We start from the raw sequence: 20,233 nt of genomic DNA, 5'->3' as shown, positions 1-20,233 counted from the left end.
TAATTCAAGTGCACAGTCTGGAACCTGATCCTTAGAGCAGGAGATGGGGCCCCAGGCAGTGGGGCCCACCGGTGGTTTTCCCTGTACCCCTGTGGGCCAGTCCAAGCCTGTATGGATGTAACAGAGAAGCTTACTGTGGAAAGATGTCATGTTTTACTGTTGCTCACAAGTATAATACAATCTACATCCACTCAGTCAGGACAGCTTGAAAAGAACAGGTCTGCCTAATTACTCGCCATAAACAGTGACAGCATGTCCTTAAGTCGATATATTTGCTTTAGGCATTTTGTGTTTCAAAACACTCTTAACTCACTTCTTCCCTTTCGGTGGTATTACAAAAGAGATATTTGTTTAAGTGAGTTTGAGAAATGTGTACATAGACACATTTTATTTCTTTTGTAAACAAGCATATGTAATCAAGGCAGGCAGTCATCCATTGCACCAGAACAATAATTCCTACTGAACATAAAATATAAATGAACACAAAAAGCTTCTAGCCTTTTTCTTTAAGAAGATACATGATAATGTTATGTTGTATGGCCTATTATGTGCATTTTATAAATATATTTCTATGTATTTGTAAAAATAGAAATCCTTACCGTAATACTTCCTAACCTAGGTAAAGACCTCACCTTATGTTCGCTATGATTTTTTCTTAGAATCTAAGCACATATTGACAGGGCCATCCGTACCTTCTGTTTTATGTCATTGTATGTTATATATGTATATGTAACATAACATTGTATACTCAGGGCTTCATTCAGCACGGATTGCAATTGTGACTGAACGCACAGATTGCAAAGACATCTACCCAAACCCACAATCTCCTCTGTGATTATACAACCCCATCGCAATCTAGTCCACTCTCATTGCACGAATAGCTACAAACTCGACATTGCGTACATTCACTCAAAATTCCGAGAAAAAAATGCAGCTCTTATACATCGATGCCTACTTTCCCAGAATCTGCAGAAGACAACTGATTTTTCGAGTGAAGCCCCTACCACGAACCGGCCAGCTGAAGTCCCGATCACCTCATAGCTTTTCTGAAACACTGCCATGGACGGAATCTGCCTCAGGCTCCGCTCCCAGACCTGACAGAAGTTACACCACCATTCCATCCAAAACTCTGCCCCCTGGCCCATCCACAATTATTGATTACCATTCCCTCAGCAATCAGATGCATGATGAAAGAGGGGAAGGGCCTGGGGGAGGAGGCTGCTGTCAGTGCCTGTGAGGAGAGCGGGGTCCATGGATGTCGTCACTGTCATAGTTATCAGGGCGGAGTGGGTGTGATACACGCGTGATGAGACGCAGCACACATGAGAACCGAGGGTCTCCTCTCTCCTTATTACAGTAAGTAGTGTTTGTAAGTTTATCTGTGGTGTGTGTGTAACAGTAAGTGGTGTATGTGTTAGTAAGTATATGTGTCATGCGTGTGTCTGTCAGTAAGTGGTGTCTGAATCAGTTTGTGTCAGTAAGGGGTATTAAGTGGTGTGGTGTCATTAAGTATGTGTAAGTAAGAGGTGTCCGTGTGTGTGTGTCAGTAAGTGTGCCTGTATCAGTAAAGCTGGGTACACACCTAAAGATTTAATCAATTCAATTTGTCTGGTGGGAACAAAAATATGGTAATGTATGGAAGTGAATGCAAAAGAATTTGCTCCCAAACCCTGGCAAACAGACAAAAATGATTGTTCAGATAAATTTGTGAAATCAAACGGATTTAACCAATTTCTTTAAATGACCATTGCCTGTTTTCCTGTTTTCCAGTGTTTGGGAGCAAATAGTCGATTGTCATTTTCTTCCATACATTAACCGACTTTGTTCTTCCCAGACAGATTGGACAGATAAATCTTTAGGTGTGTACCCAACTTAGATTTTATTTGTGTCAATAAAGGCTGTTTGTCAGTAAGTGGCAGGGCCGTAACTACCTATGTGCGAGCGGTGCCTGGCACACAGTGAAAAAGCACTGTGGGCGCAGGACCACAGCCAGACAGGACAGACGGACGGACTGCGCTGTGTAATGTGAACGCGGTGTAATGTGACTGACAGATGCTGCTGTGCGGTGTAATGTGACTGACGCTACTGTGTGGTGTAATGTGACTGACGCTACTGTGCGGTGTAATATGACTGACAGACGCTAATGTGCGGTGTAATGTGACTGACTGATGCTACTGTGCGGTGTAATATGACTGACAGGCGCTACTGTGCGGTGTAATGTGACTGACGGACACAACTGTACGGTGTAATGTGACTGACGCTACTGTGCAGTGTAATGTGACTGATGGATGCTACTGTGCGGTGTAATGTGACTGACTGCAGGGGCGGATTGGCCATAGGGCTCACCAGGAAGATTCCTGGTAGGCCGACATGTATGTGGGGCCTGTTTTGTGTGTTGTCATGTGGCCCCACCCCCCACATGACAGGCAGCCCACTGCATTCAGTACACTGCATTGTCCCTATTCATTCTGTTATTCCATCTCTGCAGTACAGTAACTCTGTCATCTAGTGATGCTGCCATGGCTACATGGTATGTTATACCTCTTGTGCTTCCCATATCGGGCCACTTCTACAAAATCTTACAGGGTCATTTTTAGTTCCCATTCTGCCCCCGGTCTCAGACACAACCACAGCAAAAGACACAAGGAAGGCTGCAATTTGCGCACAATCAGGCCCTATAAGGAGGAATCCTGCCCCCCTCAACAGACCTCACCCCCTAATCAGACCACACCCCCATTAGAGCTGCTTACAGAAATTTCCCGGGCTGGTTTTTCATCCCAATCCGCCCCTAATTGACTGTGTGGTGTAATGTGACTGACTGATGCTACTGTGCGGTGTAATGTGACTGACTGACGCTACTGTGCGGTGTAATGTGACTGATGGATGCTACTGTGTGGTGTAATGTGACTGACTGACGCTACTGTGTGGTGTAATGTGACTGACTGACGCTACTGTGCGGTGTAATATGACTGATCACTATTTTTGGCACAGGGCACCAAAATGTCTAGTTACCACTCTGGCCTGCCTAATGTTTTAAAAAGGAGGACTGCCTGCCATAATGTGTAAAAAGGGGGACCCTGCCATAATGTGTAAAAAGGGGGACTCTGCTGCCTAATGTGTAAAAAGAGGACTCTGCCTGCTTAATGTGTAAAAAGAGGGACTCTGCTGCTGCAATGTGTAAAAAAGGGGAACTCTGCCTGCCTAATGTGGTAAAAGTGAACTCTGCTGCCGTAATGTGTTAAAAGGGGACTCTGCCTGTTGCAATGTGTAAAAGGGAGCTCTGTGGCCATGCCCCTTCCCCATGAAGCCACACCCCTATATTTTTGGCACGCCTAAGGCGCACATTGGCTTTATTTTATATATAGGGGGGAGGGGCACCGATGCTGTTTCTTGCACACAGCGCTAAAATGTCTAGTTACGGCACTGGTCAGTGTATCTGTGTCAGTAAGGGGTGTTTGTCAGTAAGTGTTATCTGTCAGTAAGTTGTTTCGGTGTCAGTAAAGGGTATTTGTCAGTAAGTATGTATGTATGTGCCTGTAGCAGGTAAGTTCCAGATGACCAATGGGAGGCAGAGGTATTGCAAACAAGTAAGCTTTTATTTCCGACTGACAGGCATAGCCACTGTAATAGCTTCTTACAAAGGATACCAACAACAGTTCAAAATAACAATTCAGCTTACTTGAACACAGCAGGGTAAACAATCAGAGTATTCACAGCAGTTTTAGGGTGCAGATTTCTCCAGGGTAGAGCGCACTGCTAAAGGTACAGCCTCTCCCACACATTCCACACTACTAACTCATCTACAGATGGGTCCTCCGTTATCTTGACTGTTTCTGCACCTAGACGGAGGTTTAGTCATGCCTAGGCGATAGCTTAGGTTGCTAAGTTTAATCACGGACAGGCGTGTTGAGGCGATACACATCTCCCACCACTGGGTGGATAATGTTCCACTAATCCAGTACTTTAGATCGAATTGCGGCGGATTGATCTACAGCTCTGGCAAATGGTCAGTGACAACTGTAATGTTTAAACAAAAGGGAGAAAGAAGAAGGCTCTTGTGTGGGCGCACTCATTAATGGTAGTTAAATAACTAGAATGAATAACACTAGGTTGATTAGTCAGCAGATAAAACAAAATTTATTTGGAAATATTAAGAATATAATTGCCCCTGGTTGAGGAGATGTGAATGATCCCAGATAAAAAATTTCTCTTGATCAAGGAGGAGAAAGTGATTTCTCCAACTTTCTCCAACAGTTACTTCACTTTGTTCTTGCCAAAAATTACTTTGTCTTCAAAGATCAATTTTACCTACAAATAAGAGGGACAGCAATGGGCGCAGCTTGTGCGCCCACTTATGCCAACCTTTTCCTTGGATGGTGGGAACATTGTACCGTCTTCAACTCTGCCAATGAAAAATACATCTCACACATCGTCATGTGGCTTCGCTACATTGACGACATTTTCATCATTTGGGATGGTAACAAAGAACTACTAACAGAATTCATCAAATTGCTCAACACTAATGATCTCAATATAGTACTCACATACACCATCAGCTCAGAAACGGTCCCCTTTCTGGATCTCAATATCTACAAATCCAACACAGGTTTTTTGGCAACTGAACTATACCGCAAAGAAACGGCAACCAACAGCCTTCTCCACCAAACTAGTTCACATTTTCCCCCAACAATTGAAAACATTCCCAAGGGGGAGTACCTGCGTCTAAGAAGGAACTGCTCGGAAGACTCGGTATTTCACAAGAAAAGCTGGGAACTAACCAATCGTCTTCTGACCAGAGGCTACAGCAAACGTTCGCTCAAACGTGCCTATTCAGCCACTAAGACGATCAAAAGAGAAGATCTCATTTTCAGAAAAATCAAGGAAAAACCCATACAAGAAGAAAACATCAGGTTTATTGGCACCTTTTGCCCAGAATGGCGAATGCTTCAAAACGCCATATCCAAGCATCTACCGGTATTACAATTAGATCCGGACCTGGCACCATACGCCAATACTCCAGTTCAAATGAGCTGGCGCAGGTCAAAAAATATCAAGGATCATGTGGTCCGCAGTCACTTCATGACTTCCACCTCCAAAAAACCGCAGACAACTGGTACCTTCCCTTGTGGTCACTGCAAATTATGTCCACATATTCTACGTAACAATGCAGTTACTGATAGATATGGACAATCGGTCAAGATACAACATTTCTTTAACTGCAACTCACAGACAGTAATTTATTGTCTAACCTGCAGCTGTGACCTCAAATACATAGGCATGACCACCAGAAAATTGAAGGAGAGGATTTTAGAACACATGGGAAATATCAGGAATGCTCAACACGATATCACCAGAATGAAACAACTTACTTCAGTCGCCAGACACTTCTACTCCACTCATAAAGGATCAACCAAGGATCTGAAAGTTTTTTGTCTTGATCTTATTAAGTTGGGCATCCGTGGAGGTGATATTACTCAAGAACTATTAAAAAGAGAAAGCGAATGGATTTTCCATCTGGGCAGCCTAAAACCATTGGGACTCAATGAGAATATCAATTATGGGGCTTTCTTGTAAAACCTACACCCCATCAACACATCTAGTAATCAGCTACCACAATTTGGTATTTTAATATTTTTAACCCGTTTTTATGTTCATTTGTCATAATTTCTAACCACCTCATCCCACTAGCCCCCCGCACTATTCCCCTAACCTCACTTCCCTCTCCTCCCTTTTTTCCCCCCCTCTAACACCCTAAAATCCCCCCTAATTAATTCCCCTTTCCCCCACACTCCAACCCGCCCACCATTAATACCCAGCGCCTCCCTCCCACTTTCACTCCCCCAATCCCCCCCCCCTTTCTTTCCCCCCCCCATAAAAACTCACTTACAACACCCCCCCCCCCTACAAAATAAACAAACCCCCCTACCCCCCTTAACACATCCCCCTCCCACCCCCTAACCCCTATACCATAAACCCCCCCCCCCAAATAATAACCCCCCCCCCTACCCCCACCCACCAACCTAAACACAACCCCCCCCCCTTTCCCCCCCCCCCCTTTCCCTCCCCATATACCTATCCCTTTTTTCCTTCGCTCCACAGCCCATCCCACCCGTCAACTCACTTGCCCCAACCAAATCATGCACACACCATGGCACACATCACCAGTCTATCCGTTCCTCTACTTCACGTCCCACATTGCTGCCCAAACAATCCCATGTCACTACCATCACAACCGTCCATCCACTTCCATAGTCACATCCCTTCACATCCTATATACCACATCTTATGCCATATCCAATCTGCTTATCAATAATATCCTAATAGCATACAAGGGCATAATTGCCCCACTCTAAAATGTTCGATAATGTTTTTTCCCCCCTAGTCCGCCTACAGCTATCATCTCAGCAGGTGCACTAATCACTTATACACTTTGCCCGGCGGTCGCATTGAACCAGCCCACTAACGGTATCCCATTGGTCGCTCGGCGAAGGCATATCTGCCCCATTCCAAAATGGCGGTTTTTGTTCCGTCCTTTTGGACCTAAAAACACCGCTGACAGCTATTATATCTGAAGGCGCACTAATTGCCTATATGTACGCTGCCCGGTGAATGCTGACAGGGCAGAGGGTCAGGCCATGTCAGTCACTGCAGACTGCTGCGATCGCGTGGCCGCAAGCAATGGACTCCTTTTTTCAGGTCCATTTTCATATACAGTCCAGTCGCAGACCTATCGCACACTGCACACCAGGTCTGTTCTTCTTTCTTTTATTTTTATTTTATTTATATTTTCATTATTATAGAACCATGGCCATACAACTAAGGGCTAACTGCCCTCTTCCAAAATGGCGCCGCGGACCTCAGTGTTTCCTTTCCGTCCCAGCACTTCCCCTGGCTGCAGATATCAGCTGTTCACAGCATCCACTCACACCAATTACCCAGCCTCGTTTTTCATTGGATACAGTCCTAATCAGGAGGTATAAATCTCCTAGCTTTTCACACACAGACCCAGGAAGTGAGCAAGCCCCACAGGGGTGAAACATGTTTTCCATTCCAATGGGTCCTGTTTTGTCCAACTGCAAGTGATTCACTCCTAGCCTCAGGTCAGATCATTCCATCCTGCCATTTTGGGCTAATTTTTGCCCAGCTGTCATAGAAATTGTATCTATATCCGTGCAGCTTCATTTATGCCTTTTTCCAGGCTTATGCATCTTAGTTTATTGCATCAGGATTAAAAACTGCATTTTATAGGAAAGAAATACTGCATTCTTCTTTGACTTTCCTCCTGCAGATCCTGTTGTCATATTGCTGCATGGGTTATATGAGAATTTCATGTCTATTTCCCTATATCCTAATGATTATAACAGCTCCAATTCACACAAAGTGTTTCTAATGACACCCATGTCACTAGTGATTATTTCATTGCATATACCAGTATTATTTATCTGCTTTTTGTGTGGCTTCATTTATGCCTTTTTCCAGGCTTATGCATCTTAGTTTATTGCATCAGGATTAAAAACTGCATTTTATAGGAAAGAAATACTGCATTCTTCTTTGACTTTCCTCCTGCAGATCCTGTTGTCATATTGCTGCATGGGTTATATGAGAATTTCATGTCTATTTCCCTATATCCTAATGATTATAACAGCTCCAATTCACACAAAGTGTTTCTAATGACACCCATGTCACTAGTGATTATTTCATTGCATATACCAGTACTATTTATTTGTATCTACAATTATCTTTGACATATTTTCTGTTCCTTACACCAGTACCAATGTACACATATATATAAAAATTTCTTGATCCGTGTTTCCTTATCCATTTGTATCTATACGGACGGGTAATTTTTATCACCCGTTCCTAATAACTACAGCCTAATTGATCTCCATTTTCCTTTTTAGGGTTTTTTTCATAAATCTATATATCTTCGTTTTTTTCATAAATCTATATATCTTCCTTTTTCGTGGACTCTCATTTGTGATCCAGGGACACAATACCACCGGTGTGGGACTTGATGTCTCCTGCCTAACACAAAAAGCAGATCCACACTGTATCTATAAGACCCAGCTAATTATCCCCCCTATATTAGAGATGAGCGCCTGAAATTTTTCGGGTTTTGGTTTTGGGTTCGGTTCCGCGGCCGTGTTTTGGGTTCGAACGCGTTTTGGCAAAACCTCACCGAATTATTTTTGTCGGATTCGGGTGTGTTTTGGATTCGGGTGTTTTTTTCAAAAAACCCTAAAAAACAGCTTAAATCATAGAATTTGGGGGTAATTTTGATCCCAAAGTATTATTAACCTCAAAAAACATAATTTACACTCATTTTCAGCCTATTCTGAACACATCACACCTCACAATATTATTTTTAGTCCTAAAATTTGCACCGAGGTCGCTGTGTGAGTAAGATAAGCGACCCTAGTGGCCGACACAAACACCGGGCCCATCTAGGAGTGGCACTGCAGTGTCACGCAGGATGTCCCTTCCAAAAAACCCTCCCCAAACAGCACATGACGCAAAGAAAAAAAGAGGCGCAATGAGGTAGCTGTGTGAGTAAGATTAGCGACCCTAGTGGCCGACACAAACACCGGGCCCATCTAGGAGTGGCACTGCAGTGTCACGCAGGATGTCCCTTCCAAAAAACCCTCCCCAAACAGCACATGACGCAAAGAAAAAAAGAGGCGCAATGAGGTAGCTGTGTGAGAAAGATAAGCGACCCTAGTGGCCGACACAAACACCGGGCCCATCTAGGAGTGGCACTGCAGTGTCACGCAGGATGGCCCTTCCAAAAAACCCTCCCCAAACAGCACATGACGCAAAGAAAAAAAGAGGCGCAATGAGGTAGCTGACTGTGTGAGTAAGATTAGCGACCCTAGTGGCCGACACAAACACCGGGCACATCTAGGAGTGGCACTGCAGTGTCACGCAGGATGTCCCTTCCAAAAAACCCTCCCCAAACAGCACATGACGCAAAGAAAAAAAGAGGCGCAATGAGGTAGCTGTGTGAGTAAGATTAGCGACCCTAGTGGCCGACACAAACACCGGGCCCATCTAGGAGTGGCACTGCAGTGTCACGCAGGATGTCCCTTCCAAAAAACCCTCCCCAATCAGCACATGATGCAAAGAAAAAGAAAAGAAAAAAGAGGTGCAAGATGGAATTATCCTTGGGCCCTCCCACCCACCCTTATGTTGTATAAACAAAACAGGACATGCACACTTTAACCAACCCATCATTTCAGTGACAGGGTCTGCCACACGACTGTGACTGATATGACGGGTTGGTTTGGACCCCCCCCAAAAAAGAAGCAATTAATCTCTCCTTGCACAAACTGGCTCTACAGAGGCAAGATGTCCACCTCATCTTCACCCTCCGATATATCACCGTGTACATCCCCCTCCTCACAGATTATCAATTCGTCCCCACTGGAATCCACCATCTCAGCTCCCTGTGTACTTTGTGGAGGCAATTGCTGCTGGTCAATGTCTCCGCGGAGGAATTGATTATAATTCATTTTAATGAACATCATCTTCTCCACATTTTCTGGATGTAACCTCGTACGCCGATTGCTGACAAGGTGAGCGGCGGCACTAAACACTCTTTCGGAGTACACACTTGTGGGAGGGCAACTTAGGTAGAATAAAGCCAGTTTGTGCAAGGGCCTCCAAATTGCCTCTTTTTCCTGCCAGTATAAGTACGGACTGTGTGACGTGCCTACTTGGATGCGGTCACTCATATAATCCTCCACCATTCTATCAATGTTGAGAGAATCATATGCAGTGACAGTAGACGACATGTCCGTAATCGTTGTCAGGTCCTTCAGTCCGGACCAGATGTCAGCATCAGCAGTCGCTCCAGACTGCCCTGCATCACCGCCAGCGGGTGGGCTCGGAATTCTGAGCCTTTTCCTCGCACCCCCAGTTGCGGGAGAATGTGAAGGAGGAGATGTTGACAGGTCGCGTTCCGCTTGACTTGACAATTTTGTCACCAGCAGGTCTTTCAACCCCAGCAGACCTGTGTCTGCCGGAAAGAGAGATCCAAGGTAGGCTTTAAATCTAGGATCGAGCACGGTGGCCAAAATGTAGTGCTCTGATTTCAACAGATTGACCACCCGTGAATCCTTGTTAAGCGAATTAAGGGCTGCATCCACAAGTCCCACATGCCTAGCGGAATCGCTCCGTGTTAGCTCCTTCTTCAATGCCTCCAGCTTCTTCTGCAAAAGCCTGATGAGGGGAATGACCTGACTCAGGCTGGCAGTGTCTGAACTGACTTCACGTGTGGCAAGTTCAAAGGGCATCAGAACCTTGCACAACGTTGAAATCATTCTCCACTGCACTTGAGACAGGTGCATTCCACCTACTATATCGTGCTCAATTGTATAGGCTTGAATGGCCTTTTGCTGCTCCTCCAACCTCTGAAGCATATAGAGGGTTGAATTCCACCTCGTTACCACTTCTTGCTTCAGATGATGGCAGGGCAGGTTCAGTAGTTTTTGGTGGTGCTCCAGTTTTCTGTACGTGGTGCCTGTACGCCGAAAGTGTCCCGCAATTCTTCTGGCCACCGACAGCATCTCTTGCACGCCCCTGTCGTTTTTTAAAAAATTCTGCACCACCAAATTCAAGGTATGTGCAAAACATGGGACGTGCTGGAATTGGCCCAGATTTAATGCACACACAATATTGCTGGCGTTGTCCGATGCCACAAATCCACAGGAGAGTCCAATTGGGGTAAGCCATTCCGCGATGATCTTCCTCAGTTGCCGTAAGAGGTTTTCAGCTGTGTGCGTATTCTGGAAAGCGGTGATACAAAGCGTAGCCTGCCTAGGAAAGAGTTGGCGTTTGCGAGATGCTGCTACTGGTGCCGCCGCTGCTGTTCTTGCGGCGGGAGTCCATACATCTACCCAGTGGGCTGTCACAGTCATATAGTCCTGACCCTGCCCTGCTCCACTTGTCCACATGTCCGTGGTTAAGTGGACATTGGGTACAGCTGCATTTTTTAGGACACTGGTGACTCTTTTTCTGAGGTCTGTGTACATTTTCGGTATCGCCTGCCTAGAGAAATGGAACCTAGATGGTATTTGGTACCGGGGACACAGTACCTCCAACAAGTCTCTAGTTGGCTCTGCAGTAATGATGGATACCGGAACCACGTTTCTCACCACCCAGGATGCCAAGGCCTCAGTTATCCGCTTTGCAGTAGGATGACTGCTGTGATATTTCATCTTCCTCGCAAAGGACTGTTGAACAGTCAATTGCTTACTGGAAGTAGTACAAGTGGGCTTACGACTTCCCCTCTGGGATGACCATCGACTCCCAGCGGCAACAACAGCAGCGCCAGCAGCAGTAGGCGTTACACGCAAGGATGCATCGGAGGAATCCCAGGCAGGAGAGGACTCGTCAGACTTGCCAGTGACATGGCCTGCAGGACTATTGGCATTCCTGGGGAAGGAGGAAATTGACACTGAGGGAGTTGGTGGGGTGGTTTGCGTGAGCTTGGTTACAAGAGGAAGGGATTTACTGGTCAGTGGACTGCTTCCGCTGTCACCCAAAGTTTTTGAACTTGTCACTGACTTATTATGAATGCGCTGCAGGTGACGTATAAGGGAGGATGTTCCGAGGTGGTTAACGTCCTTACCCCTACTTATTACAGCTTGACAAAGGGAACACACGGCTTGACACCTGTTGTCCGCATTTCTGGTGAAATACCTCCACACCGAAGAGCTGATTTTTTTGGTATTTTCACCTGGCATGTCAACGGCCATATTCCTCCCACGGACAACAGGTGTCTCCCCGGGTGCCTGACTTAAACAAACCACCTCACCATCAGAATCCTCCTGGTCAATTTCCTCCCCAGCGCCAGCAACACCCATATCCTCCTCATCCTGGTGTACTTCAACACTGACATCTTCAATCTGACTATCAGGAACTGGACTGCGGGTGCTCCTTCCAGCACTTGCAGGGGGCGTGCAAATGGTGGAAGGCGCATGCTCTTCACCTCCAGTGTTGGGAAGGTCAGGCATCGCAACCGACACAATTGGACTCTCCTTGTGGATTTGGGATTTCGAAGAACGCACAGTTCTTTGCGGTGCTTTTGCCAGCTTGAGTCTTTTCAGTTTTCTAGCGAGAGGCTGAGTGCTTCCATCCTCATGTGAAGCTGAACCACTAGCCATGAACATAGGCCAGGGCCTCAGCCGTTCCTTGCCACTCCGTGTGGTAAATGGCATATTGGCAAGTTTACGCTTCTCCTCCGACAATTTTATTTTAGGTTTTGGAGTCCTTTTTTTTCTGATATTTGGTGTTTTGGATTTGACATGCTCTGTACTATGACATTGGGCATCGGCCTTGGCAGACGACGTTGCTGGCATTTCATCGTCTCGGCCATGACTAGTGGCAGCAGCTTCAGCACGAGGTGGAAGTGGATCTTGATCTTTCCCTAATTTTGGAACCTCAACTTTTTTGTTCTCCATATTTTATAGGCAGAACTAAAAGGCACCTCAGGTAAACAATGGAGATGGATGGATTGGATACTAGTATTGGATACCTGCCGACTGCCGACACAGAGGTAGCCACAGCCGTGAACTACCGCACTGTACACTGGTTGATAAAGAGATAGTAGTATACTCGTAACAACTAGTATGACACTATGACGACGGTATAAAGAATGAAAAAAAAACCACGGTTAGGTGGTATATATTATAATAATAATACAATTATGGATGGACGGACTGCCTGCCGACTGCCGACACAGAGGTAGCCACAGCCGTGAACTACCGCACTGTACACTGGTTGATAAAGAGATAGTAGTATACTCGTAACAACTAGTATGACACTATGACGACGGTATAAAGAATGAAAAAAAAACCACGGTTAGGTGGTATATATTATAATAATAATACAATTATGGATGGACGGACTGCCTGCCGACTGCCGACACAGAGGTAGCCACAGCCGTGAACTACCGCACTGTACACTGGTTGATAAAGAGATAGTAGTATACTCGTAACAACTAGTATGACACTATGACGACGGTATAAAGAATGAAAAAAAAACCACGGTTAGGTGGTATATATTATAATAATAATACAATTATGGATGGACGGACTGCCTGCCGACTGCCGACACAGAGGTAGCCACAGCCGTGAACTACCGCACTGTACACTGGTTGATAAAGAGATAGTAGTATACTCGTAACAACTAGTATGACACTATGACGACGGTATAAAGAATGAAAAAAAAACCACGGTTAGGTGGTATATATTATAATAATAATACAATTATGGATGGACGGACTGCCTGCCGACTGCCGACACAGAGGTAGCCACAGCCGTGAACTACCGCACTGTACACTGGTTGATAAAGAGATAGTAGTATACTCGTAACAACTAGTATGACACTATGACGACGGTATAAAGAATGAAAAAAAAACCACGGTTAGGTGGTATATATTATAATAATAATACAATTATGGATGGACGGACTGCCTGCCGACTGCCGACACAGAGGTAGCCACAGCCGTGAACTACCGCACTGTACACTGGTTGATAAAGAGATAGTAGTATACTCGTAACAACTAGTATGACACTATGACGACGGTATAAAGAATGAAAAAAAAACCACGGTTAGGTGGTATATATTATAATAATAATACAATTATGGATGGACGGACTGCCTGCCGACTGCCGACACAGAGGTAGCCACAGCCGTGAACTACCGCACTGTACACTGGTTGATAAAGAGATAGTAGTATACTCGTAACAACTAGTATGACACTATGACGACGGTATAAAGAATGAAAAAAAAACCACGGTTAGGTGGTATATATTATAATAATAATACAATTATGGATGGACGGACTGCCTGCCGACTGCCGACACAGAGGTAGCCACAGCCGTGAACTACCGCACTGTACACTGGTTGATAAAGAGATAGTAGTATACTCGTAACAACTAGTATGACACTATGACGACGGTATAAAGAAAGAAAAAAAAATACCACAGTTAGGTGGTATATATTATAATAATAATACAATTATGGATGGACGGACTGCCTGCCGACTGCCGACACAGAGGTAGCCACAGCCGTGAACTACCGCACTGTACACTGGTTGATAAAGAGATAGTAGTATACTCGTAACAACTAGTATGACACTATGACGACGGTATAAAGAATGAAAAAAAAACCACGGTTAGGTGGTATATATTATAATAATAATACAATTATGGATGGACGGACTGCCTGCGACTGCCGACACAGAGGTAGCCACAGCCGTGAACTACCGCACTGTACACTGGTTGATAAAGAGATAGTAGTATACTCGTAACAACTAGTATGACACTATGACGACGGTATAAAGAATGAAAAAAAAACCACGGTTAGGTGGTATATATTATAATAATAATACAATTATGGATGGACGGACTGCCTGCCGACTGCCGACACAGAGGTAGCCACAGCCGTGAACTACCGCACTGTACACTGGTTGATAAAGAGATAGTAGTATACTCGTAACAACTAGTATGACACTATGACGACGGTATAAAGAATGAAAAAAAAACCACGGTTAGGTGGTATATATTATAATAATAATACAATTATGGATGGACGGACTGCCTGCCGACTGCCGACACAGAGGTAGCCACAGCCGTGAACTACCGCACTGTACACTGGTTGATAAAGAGATAGTAGTATACTCGTAACAACTAGTATGACACTATGACGACGGTATAAAGAAAGAAAAAAAAATACCACAGTTAGGTGGTATATATTATAATAATAATACAATTATGGATGGACGGACTGCCTGCCGACTGCCGACACAGAGGTAGCCACAGCCGTGAACTACCGCACTGTACACTGGTTGATAAAGAGATAGTAGTATACTCGTAACAACTAGTATGACACTATGACGACGGTATAAAGAAAGAAAAAAAAATACCACGGTTAGGTGGTATATATTGTAATACAATTATGGATGGACGGACTGCCTGCCGAGTTCCGACTGCCGACACAGAGGTAGCCACAGCCGTGAACTACCGCACTGTACTGTGTCTGCTGCTAATATAGACTGGTTGATAAAGAGATAGTATACAATACATACAACAATATACTACTATACTGGTGGTCAGGCACTGGTCACCACTAGTCACACTGGCAGTGGCACTCCTGCAGCAAAAGTGTGCACTGTTTAATTTTAAATTAATATAATATTATGTACTCCTGGGGGCTCCTGCTATAACAACCTGCAGTGCTCCCCAGTCTCCCCCACAATTATTATAAGCTTTGCCTTTTATACATTGATGTGCAGCACACTGGGCTGAGCTGAGTGCACACAGACTGAGTCACACTGTGTGACTGGCTGCTGCTGTGTATCGTTTTTTTTCAGGCAGAGAACGGATATAGCAGAGAACGGATATATTAAAATAAATAAAAGTTAACTAACAACAACTGCACTGGTCACTGTGGTAAACTCTGTCTGACTCTGCACAATCTCTCTCTCTCTTCTAATCTAATTTCTAATGGAGAGGACGCCAGCCACGTCCTCTCCCTATCAATCTCAATGCACGTGTGAAAATGGCGGCGACGCGCGGCTCCTTATATAGAATCCGAGTCTCGCGAGAATCCGACAGCGTCATGATGACGTTCGGGCGCGCTCGGGTTAACCGAGCAAGGCGGGAGGATCCGAGTCTGCTCGGACCCGTGAAAAAAACATGAAGTTCGTGCGGGTTCGGTTTCAGAGAAACCGAACCCGCTCATCTCTACCCTATATAGGTGCACTCTCATTGGACGTCTGACCAAATCCTTCTACTATCAAACCACACTGCTAATGCCCGATCTCGTCCGATCTTGGAAGCGAAACAGTGTGGGCTGAGTTAGTACCTGAGGTGGAGACTCACAGGGAATACTCAGTGTTGTAGAACATCAATCATTGCATATGATGTGTGGTATGTGACTCCAACAGCAGCATCACCATTTGTTCCTATCCTTTTCTTTCTTTACCCTGGTATATCCTTTGATTTGTTTCTATTATTACTCATTGCCATAATAGCTGTTATTCCTTCATTAGGATTATGACAGAATCTAAAATCAATTGACTTAATTGATCTCATTAACACAGATCATCTGTACTGGCCGGGTGAGAAAGGGTTTATGACTTGCAGTGTCTCTACCCCTCTCCATCTCATTTCCTGAGGCAGGACCAGAACATTTTTTATCTGGGATCATTCACATCTCCTCAACCAGGGGCAATTATATTCTTAATATTTCCAAATAAATTTTGTTTTATCTGCTGACTAATCAACCTAGTGTTATTCATTCTAGTTATTTAACTACCATTAATGAGTGCGCCCACACAAGAGCCTTCTTCTTTCTCCCTTTTGTTTATGCATATGTCACTGGCTCTGGGCGCACCCCCAAACTGGACATTATATTAAAGATTTTACTTGAAAATTGTCCAAATTTGGTTTTTCTGTAATCAAAAACTATTTTTAGACCGGTGCCGGGTCGCCCCCTTTGTGTAACAACTGTAATGTTAATAGATGGTGACCAATGGTCAGACGGAGAGAGTTAAAAAATAAATAAATAGTTTATACAGACACAAACGTACATGTTAAAACACTTGTGTATGCAGATGTACTATATGTTTACATAATTAGCTAATTTATGCCCTAGTGCGTAGTTTATATACCATCAGTATAGTTAAATACAGCCACTGACATGTAGGGGTGTGCCCCACGGTATGTATTAATATACTACTGCTATAGCCCATGCAGAATTATCATTAGAATTTTAACTTTAACTTTTAATGTTTAACCCTAATCGGTTACCTGTTTGCATTGAAAAGCACTATAGCACTTTAGATCACACTACTAGCCGTACTCGGCTATATGTTGCACTGTAAGCACTATAGCACTTTCTATGTTTGTTGATTGATTTCGCACTGTTATTCCCTCCCCGTCCACCAGCTCTGGTTCCCATGGTGACTGTTTAGCCGTGGTTGCTTAGTGACAACGGAAGTGGAAGCAGGCTACGTCAGTGCAGCCTCCCATGTGACCAGGGTTTTAGAGAGCCGCAACATCCGGTCCCAGGGACCCGACGGCATGGGGGAACGGGAATGGTCCTATTCAAACACAGGTATCTATAAACATAGAAGTGTTCCCTATACATGTTTGGTTTGCACGTATTATTTTTACAGCATAGCACCTTGAGAAAAATACCAATCGGGCGTTAAAACGTAGGTGGTCTGCACTATGCCTGTTTTAGTTTTTATCACTTTGCTCAATACAGAGTATTATCAAGCATTGAAAAAACCCATGTAGTGCCGCCTGGTTCTTTCAAGCTGAGAGGGGATACGCTTCCTTAGCTTTGGAACCCAATATTGTGTGTGTGTGTGTATATATATATATATATATATATATATATATATATATATATATATATATATATATATATATATATATATATATATATATATATATATATATATATATATATAAAACGCAAATACCACTGGCTCATCACAATATCTCCTGTACCATAAGGCTGTACTTCCTTGCCAGTGGCTGTTTTAGAGCAGTACATTATTAAAATAAGGGAGCCACACTGAGCAATGTTTGACAGTGTTTAGGGGTGGCAGTTGATGTGGCTCCTCTATTTGAATAATGGAGTGCTCTGCAACTGCCACTGCCCGACTTGGTATTGCTGACACCATGCATTCTTCATAGCCCCGGCTGGGTGGGTTGTCTTAACTCTCCTGAGAGGGGAATTATCTCACCCCTTATAACCCCTATGTGTGTGTAATTTTGAAAAATCCCTTTTTAATTGGCACCTACATCACAAAGACAAGATACTGTCCAAATTTCAAGTTCCAAGTCCTTATGGTTCAGGAGATTTTGTGATGAGTCAGTGGTATTTTCCTTTTCTAGATATATATATATATATTTTATTGATATAGTACAGTGTATAGCTATACAGAGAAAGAGAAGGAGGGCAGGTAAGTGCAAGATGCCAAAGTCTGCCATATATGCACAGCCATTCACCTGCAACTCCCCCGCACTTACCCACAACCTCCCCATGCACGCGTCCAAAGGGGGAGGTATGAGGGTCTTATGACGTGATTCGCGTCAAACGCATCATCGTGGCCCCGCCCTACAATGCAGGTAATCTCGGCATTGTGTGGCCGGGCAGCGCCACAATGTCGTGGTTGCACGGTCACACCCCCTGTTCTACCCTCAATTTACACCATTTTGCTCCACCTTGCCACCCTGTTATATCGACCTGGCTGCCCCCCTCCCGCAGTGGGCAGCCTAAATGTTGGTAAGTATGATATTAAATATTTCTTCAAACACCCTATACTTAGCTTCAAAAAGTTCATTGACGATAAGAAGAAGTCATGGGAATGAGCAGATAATGAATGAGGAGATGGCAAATGAGCAGATAGTGGTTGCCTTTTTAAGAAATCTCTCAGACTGTGAGGAAGCTAAGCACCTCCTCCTGCACTGAGCTGACACTAGGAGGGAAAACACTAGAGCAGAGAAGCTGCCTCTAGTGCTGGGAACGGAGACAGACCACAGAGTGATCCACTGTCTAACAGTATGCCAATTACTCCTTTGCTTAATTACATCTCAGCTGTATTGTGTACTGAGAATTGGTGCTGAGTGGTGCTAATTGTTACCTGTGCTCTGTTTTAGTTTTTCAGTTACTGTAATGTTAAGTTCTGTATACCCTGTCTTGTTCTAATGTGTGTCATATGTACAGCGCTGCAAACCACTTGTGGCACCTTACACAGTACATAACAAGAAATAATTATAATTTTGTAACATTCTCAGATGTATTTTTATAAGGTAAAAAGAGCAGCTCCTATATGTTATCGGAGTCCATCTCCTGGTAAGAGAAACATGTTAAATTTGAGTGACAATCTCCCTTTTACAATGTGAATTTAGGCAAAAACAATTTATTACATCTGTATTAAAAATGCAGATGTGACAAATATGCCCCAAAATGTGCATTCAAAATAGTCTTACTGTTAGACTTAAGCAAAGGGTAATAAAAGTCACCTGTTTAACAAAAAGAATTTAGAGGATGGTGGCACAGCAGGTGAGGCACATGCAAAGTGATTTTTTGTATTTTTATACTGAGGCAGGCAGCATATTACAGGATTCCCAGGATGTCACCTTTTTGCAAAAAAGGCTTTCAGTTTCAAAGTGTAGCAGGCAATAACTTATACAGTACCTTTAGCAATTTTCTTAAGCAGACTCGGTGTGACAATGAACAATTGGAAAACCTTAATTATTTATGTATGCACTTTTTGTGTAAAAGCTATAAAAAGTTATGGTTATGTGTTGAAGGAGTTAAACTCATCTTGTAAATTCCTGAGACATTTATTGGTGATATGTATGTTCAAGTATTTCCCAACATCATTTTGCTATTCAACGTATGTGCCACAGTACTCCCAGGGGCCTGCTGCTGTCTGAATACTTAAATAATGTTTCCTGGCAACACGTTGCACCCTGTTGTTGATTAAGCATAAACACATGCAAATGAAATGGCAGGTTGTCTCTGGAAAAGCACGTCCCTTTCATATAATAGTGCTTGGCTAATGCGTCCTTGTCTCATATGTTTATGTAATACAAAGTGCAGCCGTAATAACACGCACAGAAATTCTGCTGGGGTTTTCAAATTTCATGTTAATTTTAGTCCATTTATTGGTCTTTTATTTAACAAAAGGCCAGTTGTCAATGTGCCAGTTTAACTTGCAATATATGACTATACGGAGACACATTGCTAATCAATAGTCTGTATTCAAGGAGAGCTCATTTGGTCTATCTGATTTTAAGATGACTATGTTTTTTTTTGGGTGGGGGGGGGGGGGGGGGTTTGTAGTGCAAAGCCATATCTCCCATAACAATGTAGGCTTCTGCACTTTCATTTAAAAAGATGATCTCACTGGTGATGTGGAGTTGTGAAGGGCTGTAGGTGTACATAGCTTGGTGTAACCAATGATGGTCAGAGGAGTAGGGGCAAAACAGGCAAAGTAGTTATTCTCTCTCTACTGTCCTGACCCCTCTATCATTCCGGACTGTACTACAGTAATTCCAGGAAGGAGTGCAGGAGGTGTTAAGCTGAACCTCCAATGACCGAAGCGCTGGTGTATGCCAGGAGATATACAATGGGATCTTTTTTGTATCTAGGGTGATTATCACCTTGCCTCAAGAGATTAATGGTCCAGATATAGTTGCTTTCG

The 20,233-nt window shown here is 43.9% G+C and overlaps 1 long non-coding RNA gene across 2 annotated transcripts in view; it reads left to right on the top strand.

The window, feature by feature from the left end:
• The first annotated feature begins 788 nt into the window (after positions 1-788).
• Positions 789-20,233, top strand: part of LOC134909985 (uncharacterized) — an 85,125-nt gene continuing 65,680 nt past the window's right edge. For both annotated transcript variants that reach the window (XR_010176075.1, XR_010176074.1), the window contains exons 1-2: positions 789-1,356; positions 16,956-17,124. This is a non-coding gene — a long non-coding RNA (uncharacterized LOC134909985). The remainder of the gene's footprint in view (positions 1,357-16,955; positions 17,125-20,233) is intronic.

This window comes from Pseudophryne corroboree, chromosome 4 (genome assembly GCF_028390025.1).
Source record: "Pseudophryne corroboree isolate aPseCor3 chromosome 4, aPseCor3.hap2, whole genome shotgun sequence".
In the NCBI taxonomy this organism is placed as follows: Eukaryota; Metazoa; Chordata; class Amphibia; order Anura; family Myobatrachidae; genus Pseudophryne; species Pseudophryne corroboree.
Note: the sequence above shows the minus strand (reverse complement) of the source record. Positions and strands in the feature narration are given on the sequence as shown.